At 37.8% G+C, this 9117-nt stretch overlaps 1 long non-coding RNA gene across 1 annotated transcript; it reads right to left on the reverse strand.

The window, feature by feature from the left end:
* Nucleotides 1–1250: 1250 nt before the first annotated feature.
* Nucleotides 1251–8511, reverse strand: LOC149118483 (uncharacterized). The gene is made up of 3 exons (XR_016202690.1): nucleotides 8297–8511; nucleotides 7976–8082; nucleotides 1251–7066 (listed from the first exon to the last, which is right to left on the reverse strand). It is a non-coding gene; the product is annotated as an uncharacterized LOC149118483 (long non-coding RNA).
* Nucleotides 8512–9117: the final 606 nt, after the last annotated feature.

Raw genomic sequence — 9117 nt, forward strand, 5'->3', positions numbered from 1 at the left:
GACTTGTACCGAGAACTACTAATAAAAAAGAAACAAACAGATGAATAGACCTGAAAATATCTGAAAATATTCACATCCGATCATTCTAATCTCCCTGAAACTTTGAAAACTGTTTTGACTTCTTTTATTGATATATATATTTTCAGAAACACCAATAATTCCCATTTGCAAACATTGGGACAAAAACAGTTTTAAGAACACAAAATGTAAACAATAACAAATTATTAAACTACTGGCCAAGAAACTCATCTCTGACTATACTAACTTAAAAGTCCAGTCATGAAAGCTCACTTTTTGACATAATCATCACACGATATTGAACTAGCAATCTCCCTGCCAAGTCACTGGTGTAGCTGAAATAAATAGAAATAAAAAAACCAATAAGCACAGTTGAACATCGTGAGAATAATCAACACCACTTGGCCATTAAAAATGGAGTTGTATTATTTGGGCGTAGTCATATATCTGTCTGTATGAATTTCCAAAAACATAGCCACAGAATTTAACATGTCACTGATAATCTAGACCTAGCTTTCAACAATTAGGCCCATTGTAGCACAAATAAAAGGAAATAACTCTCCTATATGCCTTGTGAGGCCAGAAAGACAACATTCATAGTCTCCTGATTGAATCATGAATTTTACAATTTAATTAAGAGTGTTTAACACAAAATGAAAGTCTAAATCAATACAAATGTACACATCAAAAAAAAAAAAAAAAAATCGAATATGTGAAATGTATGTAAACATGTGCCAATATGGGGAAATCTCAAACCTCGGTCTTGCCGTGTTGAACTCGCTATAGCTGATAGTCAATATGGCAAGGTCTCAGTCTGAGATTTTCCCATGAAGTCCTCGCTCTCAGTTAAAAGTAGTTAATCATGTATTCAATTCTGACCCGTGGACCCTTGCAATTTTTACAGTGTGCAACACAACTGCTGCATTTTAATTCTTGAGACCACTGTTAGTCATTACAATTGGATCATGTGTACTAACGGCATCGGTAATCATCTGTCAATTGATACTCTCTATCAGCATCTTGATCAGTACTCAATCAACATCCCAATCAACACTCAGTCGACACTTGATCAACAGTCAGTTGATGGCTGGCCAAGTATTGACCGACTCATATGCATTGATTGAAATATGATTAGTCAATTGTCAACCGACTGTCGACCAAGATGTCGATGGGGTGGTGATTGAGTGTCAACCGAGGTGTCGATGGAGTGTCAATCGAGGGTATTGATGGAGGGTATTGATCAACACTTGACCATGGATGCCATTAGTACACATGATCCTTACAATTTTCACATTTGGTAATAAATAACAGCTATGATATTTATCTTTTTGATAGAGTCAGTAGGTTTCTTTGAAAATCATCCTTTCAGGCAGATCTGAGTGATCTGTGGGTTATGTTTGGAAACATCTTTTGGGAGGATGACACTGAATGTTGTTCAACTGTGATCACACCATGTCTTCATGACAGGTACATATACATGTAGCATTAGATGAGGATCTTTATTATGTAGACATCTCTGATGATGTTTACATACTAAAAGGTGTGAGAAACACAATAAAGATTGTCAGTTTCAGAGACATGTTATATTAAATTTCACTTCTTGTCATCAGCAGGAATTTTCTCAGTGGATGCATGTACCCCTTAACCTTTGCTTACAACATATTTCAATTTGCTTCATTAGCATAAACGCGTCAGCTAGTCTCTGATTGAGCTGCAAAAATAGCAACTCTGTATTTGAAAGGTCATAATGAGTATGCCACACATGAAAAGGTAGTCAAAAAATTTGATTCAAACCCCCAAAGGAGACCAATCTGGGCGTGGCTTGAGCTTTATTTGACCCAAAAAGATACCACTTAAAATGGAATAGGCTCAATTACCAGCTGCTGTTCAGAAAGAGAGCTTTCACCAGTAGACTGTACTCGAGAGACCGGTGAATATCGGAGCTGAAGTACAGAAATAAGAGAGTTTTCTATCATAAAAGAAATATACTTTGACAGCTAAAAATAGGTGTAATTTCTCATGAACACCCGAAGTGATACCACAATCCTTGATTTATACCCCTAAGCGAGACGACAGGCATCCCCAACCTTTTCATGTGGGAGTTTCCGCCTTGGAATGGTAAAGTCTGCTTATGAGCCAAGTGGCCCATCAGGCCGGAGCTTATCCTGGTGTCAATAGCATGCAGTGACTAGGAGTATTTCTACTCCCCCCTTGATGGGTTGCTAGTCCATCACAGGGTTACCCCCCACTATGAGAGTAACGTGTCATGCCCAAGAACACAATACAATGTCCCTAGCTAGGGCTCGAACCTGGACTGCTCGCTCCAGAGTCAAGCACACTAACCATGAGGCCCCTGCACCCACCAGTTAACTCATTTGCTGTATTTCAATTGGAGAGCAGTATTTTAGATACTTCTGTGTGACATGGAATGCAAAAACCTAAATTTTACAAAGCCTTTCCTGGCTTTTAAGTCCTTTTACATCCCAGAAACTTTGCAGTTAGCCAGACGACGGACAGTCAAGAATAAAAGTTGTATTAAACTAGCTAGATTTGTTTAGTAAATGTACCTTCTTTACTATTATTCAAACAATGCTGTCTTGATACTCTTCGGGATGTGGAATGTTTCATGGTGCCCGTGACATGACTGTTCTGTGGGAAATTATGTGGAATCCTTGTTTACTGATTTCTCTTTTGCTGGCTGTTCAAATTGACTTCTTACTATGGGTTGTATTGATCACCACTGACCTTGGCTGACTTTCTAGCTGCACATCAGCACTAGGCAACTGCAACATACTAGCAAATAGATTAATTCAATCTGACAATACAGACAAATAGAGCAAGGAAGATAAGTGAACAGAGAGAAATCTTTTGCAGTTACTGACTGCATTAGCAAAGGAAGGCTGTCACTGATTCAGAGCTGTCATGTTAATAATATATTTTGCTTTCATCAATTCATTCATATAAATAAAGAACATTTTGCTATTGGTCTTTAAGCCCAGGGACCTTGTAACACCGAGGCGGAAAATTTTGTTTACTTCATTTGTGCCGCTGAAACCACCCTCACCTAACTACTTCGTGCCAAGTGGTGCATAAGGCTAGTGAACCACTGAAAAAAACAAATACATTTATGTAAATTTACTTCCTTGCTGACACAAGTCAATCATGATTGCATATCATTTTGCACACCGCTAAATAGTGACTTTCAAGAGAAGATAGACTACCTCAGAAGACAATATTAATAGATCCAAGCATTGTTATTAAGCTGCCTTAAAATGATTTAACTTTGTTTCATTTTAGACTATTACCGATTATCGCATCATTTTGACACTCCTGAAAAATGCATGGTGTGTGATTTTATCCCTGATCAGACAATTGACTATTTACTTTTCATTATCTGTCAACAGCAGAATGTCAGAAAGTTTATTATTGTCATGGCCTAAGAACAAAGCTATTTCACCCTTCCTTTCTCCTCAGGTGAATGGATGTGGCTGGTGCTCTGTAAACATAAATGAAAACAAACATGTTGTCATGTTTGAAATAGATGGCTTACTGTCTGAAGAAAAATGCCTTGAAAAAAGCTGTTCATAGACCTCTCTTTTTCAACTGCTGATAAGTTCTGCAATGACATGACGCTTCTCACAACCTGCAATTACTCAAAGAAACCTGTTAGTAGCTGCTAATTATGCAATGCATTTGACTTGAAGAAAAATACTGATAATTAATTGATGTTCCTGAAAATGGGCAAGTCTCTTAGAGAATACAAGAAATGAACACAGAGACAGGTTTTTTTGAATTTGTTTCAGTTGATGTCCTAAATACTGATAGTACACAGCCACTGAAAATGGGCTCCGTTTATCCTGAAATGAGAGTTTTCTGGCTTGTTTAGCAAAAGCATTTGTCGTTGCATTAAAAATTAAGAAACTGCACACAGTCAAAAATCAGTACCATCACCTTAAAAATTGAAGGAACACTGAAACAGATTTTTCTGGTTTTATTTCTTTCAATTCATTACAACATTTATAAATTCATCCACAGTCCCCAGGAATGGTCTGGGTTAGTCCTAAAGAAATTCAATTTGTCAAATTGCTTAATTAGCAAAATGTGCCATTGCTTGAAAATTAAAAAAAAAAACAGTGACACAGAGACAAGTTATTATTGTTTTTTTTCGTTTCAGTTCATTACATTATTACTAAATTAATTCAGTTTCCAGAAATGGTCCCAGTTAGTCCTAAATAAATTTGTCACATTGCTTAGCAAATGTACCATTGCTTATAAAAAATAAAGGAAATAACACAGAGACAAGGTTTTTTTATTTAATTGCAATTTCTATTCATTATGACATTATTTCTAAACTAATCCAGTTTCCAGAAATGGTCCCAGTAAGTAAATAAATTTGTCACCTTGCTTAGCACATGAACCAATGCTTAAAAATTAAAGAAAATGACACAGACAAGTTGTTTGATTTTATTGTTTCAATTCATTGACATTATTTCTTAGGTTTATTAAATCCACAGGTCCCAGAAATGGTCCCAGATAGTCCTAAATAAATTTGTCACATTGCTGAACAAATATACCATCGCATAAAAGTTAAACAAAATAACACAGAGACAAGTTTTTTTCATCATTTTATTGTTTCAATTCATTACATTATTTCCAAATTAATCCAGTTCCCAGAAATGGTCCCAGTTAGTCCTTACATAAATTTGTCACCTTGCTTAGCAAATGTACCATTGCTTAAAAATTAAAGAAAATAACACAGAGCCAAGTTGTTTGATTTTATTTTTTTCAATTCATTACATTATTTCTAAAATAGTAATCCACAGTTCCCAGAAATAATCCCATTAGTCCTTAATTAATTTGTTACCCTACTCAGCAAAAGTACTATCAAACTTAAAAATTAAACAAAATAACACACACACAGGTTTTTTGGTTTTGTTTCAATTCATTACATTATTTCTAAATTAATCCCATAAATCCCAGAAAGGGTCTCAGTAAGTCCTAAACAAAATTTTAATCTTACTTAGCAAAAGTTCTATCAACTTATAAACTAAAGAAAGCAACACAGACACAGGTTTTCTGGTTTTATTGTTTCAATTCATTACATTGTTTCTTAATTAATTTCATCCACAGGACCTAAGTTAGTTTGTACTGGGGAGGGGCGCATTCCTATTTGAAAAATTTAGCGTCCAAAGAAACTCCAAGTATTCCTGTGCCAGAAAATGTTGGCACCCCGATTGGAACACTCAGGGTGTCTCAGACGGTTCATGTGCGGTTCAGTGGTCCTGCTAACATCTCATAGACGCTACCAAGCCTTTGTGTGGTAAATTAGAGCCAATTGGGTTTCGAATCATAAACTGAACTTACCAAACCAAAAGCCGAATCAAAAGCCGAAAGTAAAGTATGTTGCTTCACACTAGAATACACCACACATTTCAATCTAAGCGAGCCATCATAAAGCAAGTACATCTAGATATCAATTTGGCTTTAAAAGTTCAAATGACTGACTTACTAAATTTCATATAGCCCTCTGCATGCCGATAGGGATACAGGGCATTAACATTCCACTTGTGAAGCTTAGATTAAAAAGGATGATGTCCTCCAGTGTGATACAACAGACTTTTTGGTGACAAATAAGGTTCCACGTACCTAATGCCAGGGTGTAGAACTTGCCCCACCTTGCTTGAATCTCTGGCTGCTACACACTGGAACTCCGCTCCATGCTCACCAAGTAGTCCATGTTGTAAATTTGATTTTGTGAAGAATCTAGCTTACAACTGGCAAACTGCCACGACAGACGATTGGTTTAAAGTTTGAAGCGAAAACATACATATTTGGGCCAATGTTCAACGTGAAAGCTAATAAAATTGTGAACAATTCAAATGGTTTCAGAAAACAGCTGATGAGCAGCCATGACAAGACAATTGATTAATAACACTTCTCAGTGAAAGGAAACAGAAAACTTAATGGCCCACAGTTTTGATTGACAGTCACCAAACTTCCAACATGTGACATCAGACAATTGGCCTAACTTTTACTGTTAACTTCTCTTGTAGTCCCTCATTCCCCACCTAAAAGCCTCTGCTGACGGCTACAACTGGAGTTAAGCCACTAAACTTTAATGAGTAGCAAACATAGTCCTCCTCCTTAAGCTGAATGGCCTAAATCCTCCAGTTATCTACATTTAAGTCGTGTCTGATTGAACCTTTGTGCCAAAATGGTTTTGATGAAATAATTTTAACAGAATAATTTGGTCGAAATAGTTTCACTCTATCGCATTGCTAACAACTGCTGTAATAGAGTGAAACATGATGTATCAAATTAGTTCCAAATTGTGCAACTAAGGAGGAGACGAAAAGCTGATGTAGAGCTAAAGAAGTCCCGAAAAATAGGGCCGAAATGGAGTCAAAGTTGAACCGAAATAGAGTTGTAGCAGTGCCAAAGTAGAGCCAAAATGTTGTCAAAGTAGAGTCGAAGTGATGTCGAAGTCGAACCAATAGTTGTCCAAACAGCCTGAAAAGAAACCCACAAGAAAACCCTAAAGGGAGGAACCATCCCAAACCTGGGACCCAGCTAACTAATCTAACTACATTAAGTAAAGCCAAATCAGAAGTGCATTGACTTCTAGCCGAAATTTGATTCAAGGTTCAACCAGAGCTCTTATTTAACCCTCCCCCACCTAACCCACAAGCAATTTCACTGACCAACATTTAATTCAAGTGTCTTCCATCAGAATCTTCTAACTGACTCTTTCCCCTCTCTTCTCGTCTGAGTAAATCGTAAGTAGCGGTAGATAATGAAAAGCAGGAAAGAGAAGAGTTCCCTTCTTCCCCACCCTTCCATTACCTCCGCATCTTACAATGTCCCCATTCATGTTGATCGGGTACTGGAGTCAGGCCTTGTCTTGCGTGGACTGGACTGTATGGCAATGGATTGGACTGAATGGTGCCAACTGAACTGTATAGTGCAGATTAGACTGTTGGCGCTGACTGGACTGTATGGGACAATCTGGACTGTATGGTGATGATTGGACTGTATGGCATCAACTGGACTGAGAGAACAAAGGAGATTTATGCACTCCATAGTCAACAAATTCCACCACCAGCAAACAGCAAACTTGATAAGCTTAAAAATATTAAGCAACAGATTTAAATACACGTTAAGAAACTGAGTGATACAATGTAGACCTTTGCTGCGTAATACATTATTTGCTATTTTGGATCATCTCGTAACAGTTCTGAGTAGTGGAGAGAACCGTAGTGATAAGGTCGATAAGCCAAATAGCGGCTGCAAAGACGCAAAATGATGGGTATCTGTGCACTGTGGATAAGCCACAGACTTCCGCAGAATTTTAATAACCGTGGAAACTCTCTACCTATGTCGACAGGTTTTGCAGGGAAGAAATATTTTTGTAAAACTCGAAAACTGACTGTATCCGTATTTCGTTTCCAGTCGACAAATTTTAAAATCTATTTGCCTGATAATCCGGTTTTTTTTTTTCCATATTTATCTCACGACATGTTTAAAACTAACTGACACAATAATTTTCATTCGCAACCTTCAAGGCTTGAGTTTCAAATTATACTTTCTGACAACAACAGCATATACGACCAATAGCCAACGCCCCGGGCAAACGCAAATAGATTCAGCCGCCTTGTGGGTTAAAATTTATAAATTTTAAAACGTTGAGAAAGAAAACTAAATCATGATAAGCTGATAAGCAATTTAACTTTTATAAAACGATTTTAATTTATTAGATTGGGTAAAAAGCACTAAGCTTATAACGGACCTTATAAAGCTTACATTCCATCATTGCACAGAGCAAGAACTCGAGAGAAATATTTCGGAAACCCGACTTTTCTGCCAATTGCATTTTGCACTATTTGCGTGGAATCAGTAAAATAGCAACAGAATAATAACAGCTACCACTATCACATGACAATAAAGCTGCAATGCTCACCTCTCAAAACTTGGTTTGCAAATTGCTCCAGAGTTTGACAGCAACATAGACTTGACGAAGAGTAACAAATTCATGCTTTCATTCAGCTTCAGTTGCTTGGGCAAATTCTGTAAACAAATTAAAATTAGGGCAGCTTTATAAAGAGGAAATGGGTTTGGAATTAAAGCCAAAGTTTGCAGTTAAAGCTCTTTGGCGGACGAAAAAGTCAAGAATTTTCGTCTTCGGCATGAAACCACGTGTTCCGACGGACGGAGCGGTCATTCCAAAATTTTAAGATATTTTTTAAACAATATCATGCCTTCCAGCAGTAAATTCACTCACCTATTTGCCTCAGTTCGCTTCATTAATTCGAATCATGTCGCTGAAGTCGGTTTTATCCTCAAATAAGTTGGCGAATAATAGAATATTCTGAATGTTGCCAGCTTCTTACCAAAATGCGTGCAAGTCCAGCGAGGTTCTGCAACTGTTTGAAAACCGCGCCTGCTGGCCTCTCCAACGCGTGAGCTAGAGCTCTTCGCTAATTTGCTTGTTTCTTTCCACGTGATCAACTTCATTCCCGCGTAAACAAGTTTTCCCGCGTAACATCCAGTCCTTTCGATTTTTATTTGTTGAGCAAAAATTAGGTTCTTTAAAGAGAGTTAACGGAGAGATCTGTGGAAATTCCTACTTCTTTGACGCCTTCCCTGTTTTTGCTGATGTTAGACGAGCAGGGCCTTAGAACTATTTGAAAAACAGCGCGCGAAAAAATGAAAAAAAGCGCGGCGAGAGGAGGCGAGACTTCTTTCGCTACCCCTCGCCGGGCTTTTTTTATTTTTTCGCACGCCGTTTTACGTGCTGAACCCCAACTAACTGAACGCCTGAAAGAGGTTAATTTGAGCCCGATCTGGTCAGATGGGCTAATTTTGACTGGTATCGAGATGAATCATAGCTGGGCTCCGGCGGCTTGGAGGACCACCAAACGAAGCACTTGTTTTTTTGAAGTTGATCCCTGAACAAGTGCTGGTTTTCGATTGGAACACCGGTTCATGTCAGGTTAAATTACCTGTTATAATTGGGGCTGGGTTGTTCGGAAGCCGGTTAACGCCAACCCAGGATTCACCAAAGTATAAATTTTTCTTGCTTTTCTCACTTTTTCATTGGCT

This window comes from Orbicella faveolata, unplaced genomic scaffold (genome assembly GCF_042242905.1).
Source record: "Orbicella faveolata isolate gen_17 unplaced genomic scaffold, um_ofav_v1 contig_1, whole genome shotgun sequence".
Taxonomy (NCBI): Eukaryota; Metazoa; Cnidaria; class Anthozoa; order Scleractinia; family Merulinidae; genus Orbicella; species Orbicella faveolata.